Genomic DNA, 16591 nt, shown 5'->3' with positions numbered 1-16591 from the left:
ATCTGAATCTGCAGATACCTATGCAAAAAATACCTGTGAAAGGAAGTGTTAACTTTTTTTTCTTGATAAGGTTTTTGAAACAAGGTAGGGCTTCTCCCCGCCCCCAAGTGTTCATAATACAACTTGACAAAAGCAATCAGGTTGCCTATGAAAAATTCCAAAATCCACATAGAAACAAATGGAAATGTACAGCTTCTGATTTTAAGCTCTTTGACATGCCTGTTGCTCTACTAAATTTGATTTTGCTTCTTCTACTAAAAATAATAAATTTGCTATGATTACTCATCAGAAAGAATTTAATGTTTTCCTTATATAACATTTGGAGGTCCCTGAGGTTTTTAAGATTGCATGTGCCCCTGGGGCCTCAGGTTATACACCTCTGCTATATTCACACAGGTTAAGATTTACAAAATAGAGGTTCCTTTCAAGGCTGTGGAAACTCTTAATCTAGAGAAAAAAGAGCAAGTGAATGCTACTAGCTAGCTGATCTAAATAGGCCACACTGCATTTTTTTTATTAAATTATCAATATTCTAGGTTTCTAGAAAAGTAGTCAAATGTGCTATAGCAATTCATTTTAGAAGTTGGATCTGAGAAAAGTTCAGTTCTAAGATGGCGGTGCCTGGATCGGCTGTGGCTGCATTGGCTCTTGAAGGTGAAAAGTTTTGGGTGGGATATTAAGGAATATGGGCTACGTGATCAGGAAGGTTTTGATGTGTTTGAGCAATGTGGTGGAACTAAGGTAACATACAACTGACAATCATTGCTGGCATGATGAGTTTCTAGCTGTTTCAGAACTGTTGTTTGAAATTGTTCTGCCAGCAGCAAGATCTGACTGCTGGCCCAGCGATGGATTCTATTGCAAATCAGGGCTGTTTCCAAAGGAGGCAGAGGTCCTGGGGCTTACAGAGTGAAGGAACTGGATGAGGCTGTCGGCAGGCCCAGAGGAAGAGAGAGAGGCTTTTGGAGGAGTTGGTGACAGTGGCAGCGTGCTCCAGGGACGAAAAGAAGCAAGGCCTCTTTAAGGAAAAAGGTGGAAGAGACAAGATCAGAAAAAGGAAAGGAGGCAAGGTTGTCGTGCAGGAATACAAGCTAAGTTGAGGGCTAATCCACATGGAGCTCCGTTTCCATCTGTCCTGTTTGCCATCATTCGCTCCCTAGAGACTAAAATGGACGATCTGAAACTTGAGCTGGCCACGAATAAGGAGTGTATATCAGAGGTGAGAGCTGTATGCAACGAAATTTCATTTTGATGTATGCCAATTGGTGTACATTCAAAGTGACAATAAAGTTGTTGTTATTATTATTATTATTATTATTATTATTATTATTATTATTATTATTATGGATCATCGTACAGTCAGCCAGATGTTCAGACTGGATTTGGCATTTTGTCTACCTATCGAGTCCTTACCCAGGACCTGGGATAGGCAGATGTGGATGTTTGATGGTATTACAGGTATCGTCGCAGGATGGAAGCAGTTCCTAGTAAGGCCGCCTTTTGCAATTGACTAATAGCGAATTTGTCAATGCCAATGGTGTTCAAGTGGTGCTCCAGTTGTTTTGGGATTGCACCCAAGGAGCCTATGACTATTGGTACTACCCTTGCTTGCTTTTGCCACAGTCTTTCTATTTCTATTTGTAGGTCTTTGTATTTTGTTATCTTCTCCAGCTCTTTCTCGTCTATTCTGCTGTCTCCAGGCACTGCCACATCCACTATCCAGACTTTTTTGTCTTTCTTATCGACAATTGTTAAGTCTGGGGTGTTATGTTGCAGGTGCTTGTCTGTTTGAATTCTGAAGTCCCAGAGCAGTTTAATTTTATCATTTTCTATGACTTTCTCTATTTTATGATCCCACCAGTTTTTGCTTACAGGCAAATGATATTTTTTGCAGATCTTCCAATGCACCATTGTTGCTACTTTGTCATGCCGCTGCTTGTAGTCAGTCTGTGCAATCTTCTTGCAACAGCTTACCAGGTGGTCCACTGTTTCTTCAGCTTCTTTGCATCGGCGGCACTTACTGTCTGTTGCTGTCTTCTCTATTATTATTATTATTATTATTATTAATTTCTGTCATGAATTTTTTAAGTTGGATGTTTTGTATTATAACTTTTTTGTTGTTACTCTATTGTTATAATAAAGAAAGCAAGCCATGGAATCAACTATATTGGTACATTTTCTTCAGAGACTAATATCTCTAGCAGTGTGATGGTGGTGGTGGTGATGACAGCAACTATAACTACATTTTCACAATGTAGTTTATTGAGCTTTTTTTGTCTTTTAAATAGAATTGTTCAGTTCAGATATACACTCAATCAAGCTTAGACTCAAACGTACAGCTTAGATGATATGCATGTTGTATGAACTCAATGTGGCCTCTATAATTTAATAGGATATGTGAACCAATGTATTTACTGTACCTTGCCTTTTATCTCTCTCATTCTTACAGATAGTTCTATAGGGTGCATTTTGGAATCAGATTGTAAAATCATGACTGATAACCCCAACATTCAGGAATGTAATTACGGTTCTGTAAGCAATTTTCACTTTGTGTTATAATTCTTCCATATCTTACTATTTGCTACTGAGTGATAAGTCTAAAAAGCAGTTTGGGGGAAGTCAAAGATTAATGATATCATTAACTGGCTAAGCCTGTACATCTGCTTAAAAATAAATTCCATGCATTTTGGTGGTACTTAATTCTTATAGAATTAGAATTCCATCCTAACAGAAGTTACAATCATTTTTATGGTCAGGTTTTGGAGTTTAAATGTTGAGCAATAGTGAAAATAAATTGCAGTTTTTACAACTGCTCTCTTGCCAGAGGAAAAACTGCTCTCTTGAGAAAAAAAATCCCTGAGGCACACAAAAAAGGGTTTTTTTTAGAGCAATGTTTGCTATTTTCTTATACAAATTAAATTTCCATGTTTAAAAAAGTATATTGTCATGCCCTTTGGCATACTTTAGAAATCAGAGCTTTTTATTATTATTCTAAATGACACTATTTGTAAAAAGCAATACAAATGGTTATCAGTATCTAATTTACAGTTTTCCTGTAAATCATATTTTTTATGCCAGACATGTTTTATTTTGCTATTGTTACATACCCATTAATGTTAATGCTATTCCTCTTCCATTTTTCCAGACCAAGTTCTCTTGTGCTACAACAGCTGGAGAAAATAAAGTATTTATGTCCTGGCTTCATTCAACTGGAAACATAGATGGATGGCAGAGAACATTAGCTAGCCAGCTGATACTGTACATACAGTACTGAAAACTGTATCTGGGTCTCTTGTTATATGTGTATGCTGAGCTTAGAGAATGGGAGCTTTAACAAGCCAACATTTCAGCATTACTTCTCAAAATGACTAATATCAAACTATTGCACAAAGAAAGCTTTCTGGATACTGAAATTTTGATAAGCTCTTATTTGCTGGCTCTTGCTCTTTGTTCTGTGAGGGGCAAAATAATTAAGCAACATCCTATGATATTCAATAAATAAAGACTAGAAATGGTCAGGTCTGTTGTGTGGAATCCAAAATGATATCTTTGGGCCACAGAATAATTTCAATGAAGAAAGTTATGCCAGACTATAGTGCAGAAGGAAAGAAATAATTTCTGCTTCTAGTGACAATTCCAGAGCACCTTGTTTGGAGGAACAAAGGGGTATGTTACCATGCTATAAAGACAGCAAGGATTTGAGTGCCTGTTAAATACTTATGCAAATAAGCTTTCAAATATTATTTCCATAATTTATGAAGTTAAATACTGTTCTTGCTCCAGGAAGCAAGATTCTCTACAGTTTTTTTCAAATCAAGAAATCATAACTTTTTAATAAAAAAAATCAGACAAGTTCCTTAACAAGTAATTTGGATGTGACTGTGTTGAAATATAAATTTAATATAAATTTCCAAGTGGATGTGGAAGTGAAGTAAGGAATAATAATTATTTGGGAAGAACTACACTTTATCCCTTGTTCCTTACAGCAAGGATACAAACTAGTTTGGGGGGGGTATATGAGTTGTCAGCTCTTTCTGCAATAGCAAGAGCTTAATGGGCGAGGCAGGGATCAAAGTGTATGTGTCATATCACACACGAAGGAGAGATTAGATTCCTTTTTTTTCTGAGTTTGGGAAATTTTGTGATTATTTGCTTTAAACAATACAGAATATCTCTTAGGGTTTACAGTAGGTATACCTAGACTTTTTGTTCTTTCTATTAGCTTTTATGTTTTTCCGTTCCTTACCTCAAAAACACAGGAAATGAACTTAGCAAATTTTGGCAACTGTATTTGGAGGCATTGGGTCACAGAAGAAAAACAATGGAGGTAATAGATAAACTATTGAAATAATAAAGAACCTATGGAGAACTTTTTCACACTGTAAGGTCTATATGCTTGGAATTACCATTTATTTATTGAATCAGTTGCTTCAGTGTTAAAGCAACTCTAGATACAGACAGTAATAAATGATTAAAACGAGAAACAAAGAGTCCTCAGTGCTCTCTGAGCTTGGTTATTTTTTTTGCAGACATTTCATTACCCAAACTCAATTATATTATCAGTGATGTAGAGAGTGGGGTTTGCTCTGATTTTATATTCTAATGTCTTGCCCTGTCAGTATTGTTAGGAGTGATCTTGATGGTTCTTTGATTAGCCTGTTTATTGTTAGCTTGTTTTGTGGTTCCTTGATTGGGGTTTCAAGGTTCCGAGTGATAGAAGTGAATAAATCAGAACTCCAAGGCACGAGATTTATTGGATACATAATGTCGGCACGCTCAAATGTGAAACCAAATCTAAAATCTCCCCCAAGGATTCATTCAATGTAATAATTCCCACCTCCCTATTTAGCTATAAATCACATTCTCCAATAGAACTATTTGATGGGCTCTCTAACAGAACGTCCCTCCTTCTCCATTACAGTATGGGAATGATCTTGGTTCCCACGGAATCTACTTATGTTTAGACTAGCAGAAATACCTCGTCCTCCTTCCCTTCTTTGTGGCAACCTAGAATGACAAAAATGGCTGCAGCTAGGTTTGTTGTAGAATTGAAAGGGTATTGTTTACTTAATTGTTGATCTGATGTTAATCTGGGTGTTAAACTCTACTCATCTGGGTATTTTGGCTTTTTATTCCTTTTGAGGATCATTGCCCTGACTATTGCAAGAAAAAAATTGTCAGCATAATGATGCTTTATCCAGACCCACTTGACTAACTTATGTGTTTTGTGATACAGAAATTAACTGTCTTATGGAAAAGAGAGTGAAATAGCTTGCTGGAAATCCCAGAAATTCTGTACATAATTAGTACTATTCAGCACATGGAATAGGATAATGTTTGACAGAAGTGGAGTGTTGGACGTGGGAGTAAAGAGGAGGTGATTTAGCTGGGCTTGCTAGCTCCCATCCATCTGAATCATTTCAGATGATTTGGATGACAACCCCTATTATCTAACTGTAATAAGAACCATAGTAACTGGTAGGGATGACAGTTGTAGTCCAATATATCTTGTCATGGGTCATCACACATCTTAAAGGTACCAGCTTGCAGGTGTTGATCTGTTTGGGAGCAGCATCCTATTACATTCTGACCAGTGGATTTCATGAAGCACTGGACAACACCATTGAACCATGTGTAGAATTTATATGAGATATATAATTTTTTTAAAATGTAGTTATATCTAGAGCAATGTAAGTAAAATCCCAGCCAGCTATAAAGGCCACCCATTTTACAAAATAATTCAGATAACTGTGCCACAATATAAAAATATGTCATTTTTCCATGTTTTCATATTTATCTCCAACAGAAACACTCATATATACATGCACCCCATTTGCCTTAATGTTCTGTCAAGAAGAAAAACTAGCTGTACTTTGGGTTAGTTTTTGGATAGGAAGCTTTAATGTTGCTTAAAATTGGGAGTATACTATAAAATAGCCAATTTCACAATTTCTATCTTAACCAGACAGCTGTAGATATATATGCATTAATTAAGCCAGAGCGTGTTGTTTTCAACTACTGTAACATCTAAAGCCTCTGATCTAACATATATATGTTACATAAATCTATCTTTTAAGTTCTCTAAAACATGTTTAATAGATTAAATAACATTTATGGTCAATGTTTTGGTAAAGTAAGATATAGGCTAAAAAGAAAACATGGCAGTGATACATGCGTTTCCCCAGTTTCCAAGAGTTGATTCATCAAAACCAGGAACACTTATGTCAAAGGGCTAGATCCTCCTAGGTTTCTAGACTTTAAAATGAAGATTAGACAGGCAGATAACTTTGAGCAGTTAGAACATGGGTGTCAAACTGCCAGCCCATGGGCCGGTTGCATCATACAGAGGCCAGGCCCACCCCAGCTCTGGCAGTGCAAAAAAAGTTGCGATACGTCGCAACACATCACGTGACATGGCGGGTTTGACACCTGTGAATTAGAAGGTGTATTGATTCATGAGAGAGAAAAATAATAATGCAATAAACTGTAAATAACTGCAATAATAGTGCATAACTGTTTCATTGGAACCAGCAGAAGGAACATAAAAGGATGTACAAGATTTTGAGTCCTTGAAAAATACTTCATCTGGTAAAATGCTAAAAAGAAATGAGATAGAGAAAAAGCAGAGAAGTCCAAAATTTAGCAGAGGTTTAAGCTATGAGGTCAAAAGAAGTTTGTTGGTTGAATGTAGTCAGGTATTGTTGTCTCTGTGCAAGTATTTGTGTATTACACATCATAGTATGGTAATTGTGCAACTAGATTTTTTGCCAGTTTACCTGTAAAGGCACTCTATGCTTTACTAGAGGAGTTAACTGAACTGAAGTTTGGAATTGCATTTTTCATACTGGAGCTTTTAGATTAACTGTAGTTTCCTCTTATATATCATTCATATAATAGCAAACTCACACAATTATAGAATTGTGGAGTTGGAAAGAATCACAAATATTATTTAGTCTAATTTTAATCTTTATTATGCAGGAAAATCAAAATATGCACAATACTGATCTTTGTAAGTATAAACACATCATACTTACATCTTTTCCAAAGCTTTCATTGCTACCCTACTAAGTGCCACTTTGTAGCATATTTCTTGACTGCTAGTTCCTTTGGTTTGACAGTTGATTCTAAGAAGCAGAAATCCACACTGCTGTTCTCTTTAGGAAAACTGATGTTGGTATTGGTTCTGTGCTTGACTTGCTCAATGTTATTCAATTTTTTTCAAATAAGTCCACAGTCTTTTTTGGCTCTTTGGGATCTGATGGACATCATTTTGCCAGTACTGTCAGTAACTGCTTGAAGTTATTGTGAATTTACACTGATAGCATCAATGATGTTTTTCTCTGTTCAGTTTCTTTTTCGATTGACTTTCATTTTTCCAAGCATTGGAGTCATCTCCATTAACTCTTGCTTTCGCATTATGTGTCCCAAATAACAAAGTTTTAGTTTTTTTATTAGGGTTCTCAGTTAGCATAATGAAATATATTTCTTGCAAGCCACTGTATTCTCAACAATTTTCTTTAGCAACACAATTCAAAGTCATCATTTTTTTTTCATTCAATGTTCCTGACTTTTTACAGGCTTATGTTACAATTGGAACAATCATCGCCTTGAGAAAAACATACTTGTCAGTGTGTTGTCTCTGTGCTAATGATCCTGCATTGCAGAATTGATCAACCTGGTCTAGGTAGAGCAGGCGTGTCATGCATCATAGTGAAACTGCACCCACCCCATTGCCGGTAATGGCAAAAAAATTGCGATACATCATGACACATCATGTGACATTGCGGATTTGACACCCCTGAGGTAGAGGGTTAAGTTCTGTTAAGCAGAACTATGCATTAACTAACTGGGTTATAATTCTGTGCACAATAATAGTGAGTTGCAATGGCAGCCACTACAACAATGGCAAAAGCTCCTCAAAAAGCTCTAATGGGACTGCTGGTCTCCAGTGCTTGCTTAAGAGTGCCACATTGTTCATGCAAATAATATTTAGCTTTTCATGTGTGCTTTAATATGTGAAGGTTTTTTGGAGCTACATTCCCTGGTTGCTATTGAATATCCACTAGCTGATCCACTAACTCATAAGAATACCACATCATTCATCCTCTTTATCAGGCCAAGTAATTTAACAAGAGTATTGCTATTTTTTGCTAAGATTCCTTGAGTATTCAGCAGAGCAGTAGCTAAGGGGGGGGGGGGAGGGAAGCATGTTTTTGTAAGTATGGTCCAGCTGTGAGCTGGATTAGCTGATATAAAGTCTTCTGATCATGACCAGCTGTCTGTAAAGTACAAATTGTGGTTGGCATTTAAATATGAAAAACACTGAATGAAGATGAAGGAAGGAATAGTGTATAAAATAGATTCCCCCCCCCTTAATGTTATGTAAGAGGCCATTTCTATGTGGTATTTATCTGCTTTAATGAGAAGGCTACTTCCCATTTTAATAAGCCCATTGTAGTTCCAGTGTTATATCTTTAAAAAATAAAGTACATTTTAAAATAAATCAATGTAATTCAAATTTTATGCTGTTCTAATCACCCCACACTGCAGCAATAGTGATAATCTAATGGCAGAGATTAGAAATTGGCATGCTGCAAAGCAGTAGCAATCTCTAACAACATTTCCAAGAAAGATTTTGGGTCCACTATGCATTCTTGCAAAATAAAGACAGAAGCCCAAACCTTTAGCTGTAGATCAAGCTAAATTTTGAAGAGAACATCCCAAAGGATGTGGGGGGAGGGGACAGGGAACAGCGTCCCAATTTGCTTTCTGTCAAATGGATGGCTCAGCTTGTCATAGGAACCATTTTGTTAGAGTGACCATGCCAAGTTTTCAGTAATATCCCAATTAATTCAAAATGATAGGATCTGGTTAACATTGAAATAGATAAATAATATATTGTGCTACAGTCATGTATCATATCAATAATTCTTTCTATGCAAACTGCTTTTCCAAAAGGGCACTTGGGAGTCAGATTCAGGCAGAGGAAAAAATCCTGCCATCCTTTCTTTCTACTTAGTCCAACTGCTAAACAATTCATTTATCTCTGGGTGGATAGTGGTCAAGGAGATTTGTTAATAAAATTATAAAAAAGGAAAAGAGACGTTAAAGCAGTTATTTAACCCTAAATAACATCTATTGCTTAATAATAATAATAAATTTTGTGGTAGTAAAAGGAGAAGAACATACTCCAATCTATGATAACTTAATTACAGTTTGAATTTGCTAATTAATACAGGGAAATAACCCAAGTATTTTTGCTTAAAGCAAAAGGTAAGATGCTTGCTTTTTCCATCTTCCTTTTATAAACCAGTTCATTATGTAGAATGAAAAAAAAGTTCTTATAAGCTTGCATATTTTTATAATGTAACTTATTCATATTATCTTCAAAGCAGAATAGATGTTTTATTTCTCTTAAAATCATGATAATTGATTCAAATAACAAAAAACTAGAAACATAATTATTTAAAACAAGCAATTGGATATTATTTGCTTTTGTTTATAGATTTATTAGTGCTCACATATTCCTCATGGATACTCTTCTTGTACTTGTCCAAAGCCACAATATATTGATGTTGAATTAGCATTTAATTAAATATACCATAGTCCTTAAAATGTACAATAATAAATTGTATTTAACATGCCATAATTTATTGTGTTTGCAGTTTTAGAGTGCTACACTGGCTTATTTGGGATGATTCTTGCAGTGTAGATACAGTTAGATTAGCCAAAATGTCTTAAGGCAGCTCTGAAACTGCTGTTCAAATAGCCGTAATTACTATGAGTATAGCTGTGTTAGGCTGAAATATTTTCACTGGTTTTTCTTTAAAAGACTAAATTATTTTTAATCTATAAGATCAATTGATTCAAATTTAATTTCTTCAGCTTCAGATACTATACACATATTTATTACGCGCAAACACCAAGATACAGATTCACCCAGAACTGTTGCAGAGGACAGCAAGAGAGGAAGGGGGAAAAACAATGAATGGAGAGAGTAGGATTGTCAATGAGTAACTATCTTTAACAGCCAAGAATCCTCTAGTATCTTAAGAACTAACAGGCATATTATTGAACAAGCTTTTATGGGTTACAGCTGTGGCTTAGTTAAGTTTCCTTCCTCAGAAACAGCCTTCAAAGATGCAATGAGGTGGATGACATGCTAACCTCAGGCAACATATCTGAAATTCTAATTGGCACAGCATGGCCCTTAGGTTTCTTCAGGACACATTTTATTTCTGTCATTATGCCATGATGAAATTGGAGGAAGGCATATAATAAAATTCATTTTCTCTACCCCTGGTTCATCTATTACAAATGGGAAAAGCAGATTTGAAAACAAAGAATTACAGCATGTTCCTTTTGAGGTAGTCCTTAAATTTGTGCCTGTCCTTATTTCCAGATTGATTTCAAGAATGTATGAAATGCAGAAACAATATCTCTGTGTTGACTTTGTAGACCCCTGGGCAACTTATAAAACTTTGACTTGTCTGTTAATATCCTTACGGCATCTGTGAAAATGACAACTCTTCATACAGTACTTAAAAATCATTTATAATTTATCCCCATCCTTGCACTTTTGAGACATTTGAATCTGAGTTCCATAATCCCCAGTTAGACATGTTGGCTTCATTTCCTTTGACTAATATTGTTAGGAATCTTAGGAATTGAAAACTATACATCTGTAGGCCAGCAACCTGAGAAAGCTACTTGAATTGTTCTTATTATTGGCATAGGCTAAAGAGCAAACCATATGATATTGCCATAAATAGGTTTCATCCAGATTGCAACTGTGAAAGTCAAGACTCATTTATGACATTTAATAACCAACAACGATTTCAAATCCGCCCCTACATACTATATGGGCTAGAGTAGCACTACAAAATGAGGAATGCTCATAGGAATTCTGAACCAAAAGATAAAGATGTATTTAGAAAGAAAATATTGGATTCAAAAATTGCAGTACAGTAAAATCCTAGCCAAAAAATGACCTGTTGGTCAACAAATTAGCAAATGGGGGGGGGAGCAGTTGCTGACCTGAAAATCCCATCTGCTCAAAATGGTTGAAAGCGCTTTCTCAGGAATGGGAAAATGGAGGTAACCACCATAGTCTCTTTCATATCGTTGCTTGCCTGGAGCCTGTTTTACTACTACCACTCTACTCATAAGGTTCCACATTTCTCTGGGCCTCATGCTGCAATCCCCTGAAACTGGCTCTGATGAGGAGAAGGTTTTATCTTTTCTTCCTTATCCATATACCCACTTTCACTTTTGCCCCATTCCCCAAAGCTATTTTGCAGATGGTGGAAAAACATAGGTAACAGATGAGGTCATATCAAATATGAAACAGAGACTCAACAGTGACCGACTATATGTGTTTGGTGCAGGCAAGACAAAAGTAGCCATTGGAATTATTCAACTGAGGACTTAACGTGTTTATTGTTTTTCACTAAGACAAACAAGAATTTCTTACCCAATATCTACTATATCAGCAATGAGGGATTAGACAGGATGAAACAAGTTGAAATTGAATTCTAACAAATGAGTTGCTCTTTGTCTAGAAGCTTCTGTATTTGATAATGGCACAACCCTGGCAGTGAACAAGGTTGGATATTTGAAAGAGCTGGACTTATTTGATCAACAAATCATTCTGACAAAAGCAACTTCCCAAAGCCATTCTTACTTCCACAATATCCATACACAGCTTTCTTCATTGTCTTTTGTTCTTTAACCTTTTCTCTCTTTTTGAAAATGTCATCAACTCTCTCTTCAGTCATACATTGGTTATACAGTTCAATTCCCACTGACTCCTACAAGCAAATCTCAAAGTACATCTACTGTATACAAGCCACAATCATTCAATATACATTCACATTTGTTTTTCCCTTATTTTAGCATATATACCTCTTAAGTAAGCCAGGCACCATTTAATCTGGTTTTGCTGATATATCTAACTTTCAGTTCTATATAATATAGGGACACAATTATTTTTACGCAGCCATTTTCTTTTAACATTCATTTTTTTGCAACAGACCAGATATATCCATTATATTTCTACAGCAATTGTACATCTTCAAGTTTCTCCATCCTTTTTCCAATGTTAAGTTAAGGTAATACCAATGGAAACATATTCTTCGACCTGCTCTTGATTTTTCACTTCTTACAGTATATACAACTTGCAATTTATTTTCTCTGGCAAGGACAACTATATTGATACATTAATTTTTAGTTGAAATACCTCATTGCAATATGTAATCTATTCAATGTTCACCGCAAATAATGTGGCCTGGTCAATAAACCCAATATCACTGACATACAAAATCATGCATTCCTTCACATTCCCAATCAATGTACCTCTAGCACCATCACAAATGCATCATACATCACACATTGTTTGTGTATATTGTGTTCTGTATGTTGTATTTCTTCATGCATTGTTTTTCTCACCTAAATATCTAACCTTCAACTCTAAATCTGTCATCAATTTTATCAATGTTTTTTCCAAATCAGCAAACATACAAAACTCTTTCAAATTCATTCATTTCTGAATAATTTGTTAAATCCCCTAATGTGCTCATTTTCAACTCCTGAATCCTTTCTCTCATGTGTTGCTCTGTGTGTGTGTGTGTGTGTGTGTGTGTGCGTGCATGCGTGCGCGTGCACATACGTGCGCACATGGTAATGGGTGTGAAAGAGAGAGAGGGGGGAACAGCCCCCCTCCCAGGCTTCCCAGAGGCAACTTTTATTGTTTTGAATTTTCACCTGCTATATAAAAACACTTTGAATTGGGTTGCAGACTGTCCCTGCACTCCTCAGAGCCTAACAAATATACATCCATGCTTTCCATCTGAATTTTGACAAACAACATCCCAGGCACATTTAATTGCCCTAGTTTTTGCTGTCAGTTACTGCTGCTATCTTTCCAGTTATAAAGGAAAACAATAACAACCTACTTCCTGTTGTCATGTACAGCTGCAGCTTTCACACCTGCATTTAAAAAGCTGTTCAGCTACTCCATGAGCAAACCACTTTCATATTGTTCCAGTTGTATTATCAACACATGCAGCCTTCCCATTTATCAATATATCAAACATGACTATCATTCATTTTTTTCTGCAATGTAAACATTTATGGCAGGTATTTCTGATCTATTCTTTGATACATCACTATTATCTCCATACAAATCTGTAGCATTTCATTTCATTATTTCATGACTTCATTACATGATTTTTATGTTTAATTTCATTGACTCTGCTGGGCTCTTTTGTTTAGCTGATTTCCACCCATTTTCAAACAGTTTTTATTTACATCAAAATCACTCTGCATTTTCTTTTTCTCTTTTCAACTTAAACTCTTCTTTCCTCTTGTTGACTATTTTAATATTTGTATTAGTTAAAGAAAATTAAACTCTTTTAGTAGCATATGTACACTATGTGCAATATCTTTCTCTCATCCTCAAATGTTGCAACACTTGTTCTCTTAAATGCATTTTTCTACTACAACCTCTTTCATTTCATCATTCCACTAAGTGTCCTTTATTATATTTTTGCTAGAGTAACGCCACGTAACTTCTGTGGCAATCTACCAGAATGGGGAGACAGAGTATGTTACAGGTCCCTTCTCTTAAGGGGGTCTATCTAGTGGGACCAAGAAGAAAAGCCTTCTCCATGGTGCCTCTCTCCCAGTGGAACATCATCTCTGCATATTCTTCTGAAAGATCCTGAAGACAAGATTTGCCAGCAGGCCTGGGGACCTCGGAGAGATACGAAGCCCATCACGTGGTCTGTTTGATTGTTAGCACCAGAGGGGCTGGGGGTTATTTGGTTTGTTATTTAGGACTTTATTTCTGTAAGCTGTCCAGAGTGTGAGTGAATGGTCATATACATTTATTGAATAAAATAAATAACATTATTTTCACTCTTTTCTAAGCAGTTTTCATGTCCTGTTTTGTTAGAATCTTATTTCATTAATTGTGGACTTTTTTTTTTTTTTGCAAAGTGTACTATTTTTTAAAGGAGTTGTTCTACTTTAATTTTTGCTTCTTTAATTCTTTCCTTTTTCCCATGTGCACCTATGCTCAGAACGTCTCATTTTCTTTATATCCTTCATTAATCCTTTTAATCTTTCATCAAAAGCAATCAAATTAATCATTCTTCAAGATTCATATAAACCTAATTCTTTGTAGTGCATATGTATGAATAAATATACTCTGAAAAACTGTTTTTGGAATAAACACATCTTTTTCTAAACTCATCAGCCATTCATTTTATTCCTGTGTCTCTGAATGGCTCAGTTACTTTTTCTGTATTCTCTCATCTCATTCTCATCTTTCCATTCATGTTGCCTACTGAAAATTTTTTACTGCTGGCTCACATTCATTCAGAATGTTGTACAATTTTTACCAAAAGTTGTCTCTGATTCTTCCATTATCACCATTCACTGGAGCATAAAATGCAGCTGCCACCAGCCTCAGGGTTCCTTTTTCATGCTCATTCACAACAACCTTGATAATACAAATCCATTCTAACATATATTTTAGCTTTTTTGTTTATAAATAAACCTATAATTTCACTTCCCATTCCACTCAAAAAAAACAGATCACCTTTATTTTGATTTATCACAACCCTCTGCTTCATTTTAGTATCCATAGATACTGCTTTACTAACTTTAATTTTCATTAATAATTCATGTTCTTTAGTCTTCTTACATTCCAAATTACAATGCTCCATATGTTATGATTCGCAACATTAAGAAAACCAAGGTCATGGCATCCGCCCTCTCAATTCCTGGAAAATAGATGGGGAAGAAATGGAGATAGGGAGAGATTTTATCTTCCTGGGCTCCAAGATCACCACAGATGGGGACTGGAGCCAAGAAATTAAAAGACTTCTGGGGAGGAAAGCTATGGCAAATCTAGACAGCATAGTAAAAAGCAGAGACATCACCCTGCCAACAAAAGTACGTATAGTCAAGGCCATGGTTTTCCCAGTTGCAATGTATAGCTGTGAAAGTTGGACCATAAGAAAGGCTGAGCACAAAAGAATTGAGGACTTTGAACTATGGTGCTGAAGAAGACTCCTGTGAGTCCCCTGGTCTGCAAGGCGATCAAACCGGTCAGTTCTAGAAGAGATCAACCCTGACTGCTCTTTAGAAGGCCAGATCCTGAAATTGAAACTCAAGTACTTTGGCTACCTAATGAGAAGGAAGGACTCACTGGAGAAGAGCCTAATGCTGGGAAAGATTGAGGGCAATAGAAGAAGGGTACGACAGAGAATGAGGTGGCTGGATGGAGTCACTGAAACAGTAGGCGTGAGCTTAAATGGACTCCAGAAGATGGTAGAGGACAGGAAGGCCTGGAGGAACGTTGTCCATGGGCTCATAATAGCTTGGACACGACTTCGCAACTAACAACAACAACATATGTTATAGTAATCACCCATTGGACCCAAAGAAACTGATCTCCACAAGCCATCATGGTTGTTGTTAGCTAATGTTTCTTAACAAAATGTTTCTTAACAAAATCTTTAGTAAGAAAGTCTATGCTCGGCCATTAGCTTTAATTATTCCACTTTACATGCAGGATTATCCAATTATTGTAAGATCAATATTAGCTAGTTTTAGTACCTTTTTACTTTTACGCCACAAGTGTAACCAAAGTCCCTAAGGATACTTATGCTCTTCTATGAAAACTTGGATAACTAATATAGACCTTACTTTCCAAACCAACATTATTTGCATTCCACCAATTAGGAGGTATATTTATATATTGGTACACTCTAGATGCAATAGATAATTTAAAAGAAAAGCAGAAGAAAATTGAATATAGGGCAGACATTTCAAAAATGGGAGCTCTTTTTCATTATATTCTTAGTGGGTTAATTGAAAATTATAAATTATTAATCATTCTTCAATTAAATTACTTGGAAAAGATTTAGTCTTAAGTGTATGCATTTAGGATTCTGATTTAACACAGCAAGCTTATTTTGTCTGCCTGCAACTAAGAGTTACTGGCCTTGCTTTCGTGAAGAAAGAATACCCACCACCATTTTAATCCAGTCATTTTCTGTAATGTATTGAGGTCTGCATGATATGACAGTTGAACCAAACATATGTTTTAAGAGTATATGTATATGTATATGTATGTTCTTTCAGACTTTAAAGTGGCATACTGTTGGCTTATTGTCTATCATTTCATGAAGTTGCTTATGTGCCAACCTCTATTTATTTTATAATAATATACCTGCAGTTCTACGCAATTAAAATGACCAATTAAATTTTTGTCTATAGCACCGCCACCTGACCATGGAAGAATAAAATTCTTATCGAAATTCACAAAAGTAGTATGATAGATACCACTAAAAAGAATGATGTTGCCTTAATATATTACATTAAATTATGATTTCTTATATTCATGTGATGTACTATATCAATTTGATAAAGAGAAGCAAATGTTATTGTAGTAGAACAAAAGCCTATGCATTTTGATCCAATTTCAGTAACTTTGTAAATTGAGAATAGCTTTGACTCCTAAATAGCATTCATAGTTTTGATTAGCTTTGTAAATATCATCAATGACAGTCAATATATATTA

Source organism: Crotalus tigris, unplaced genomic scaffold, assembly GCF_016545835.1.
Source record: "Crotalus tigris isolate CLP2741 ecotype Arizona unplaced genomic scaffold, ASM1654583v1 scf7180000024506.7606697, whole genome shotgun sequence".
NCBI lineage: Eukaryota > Metazoa > Chordata > Lepidosauria > Squamata > Viperidae > Crotalus > Crotalus tigris.
This window is presented reverse-complemented; position numbering follows the sequence as displayed.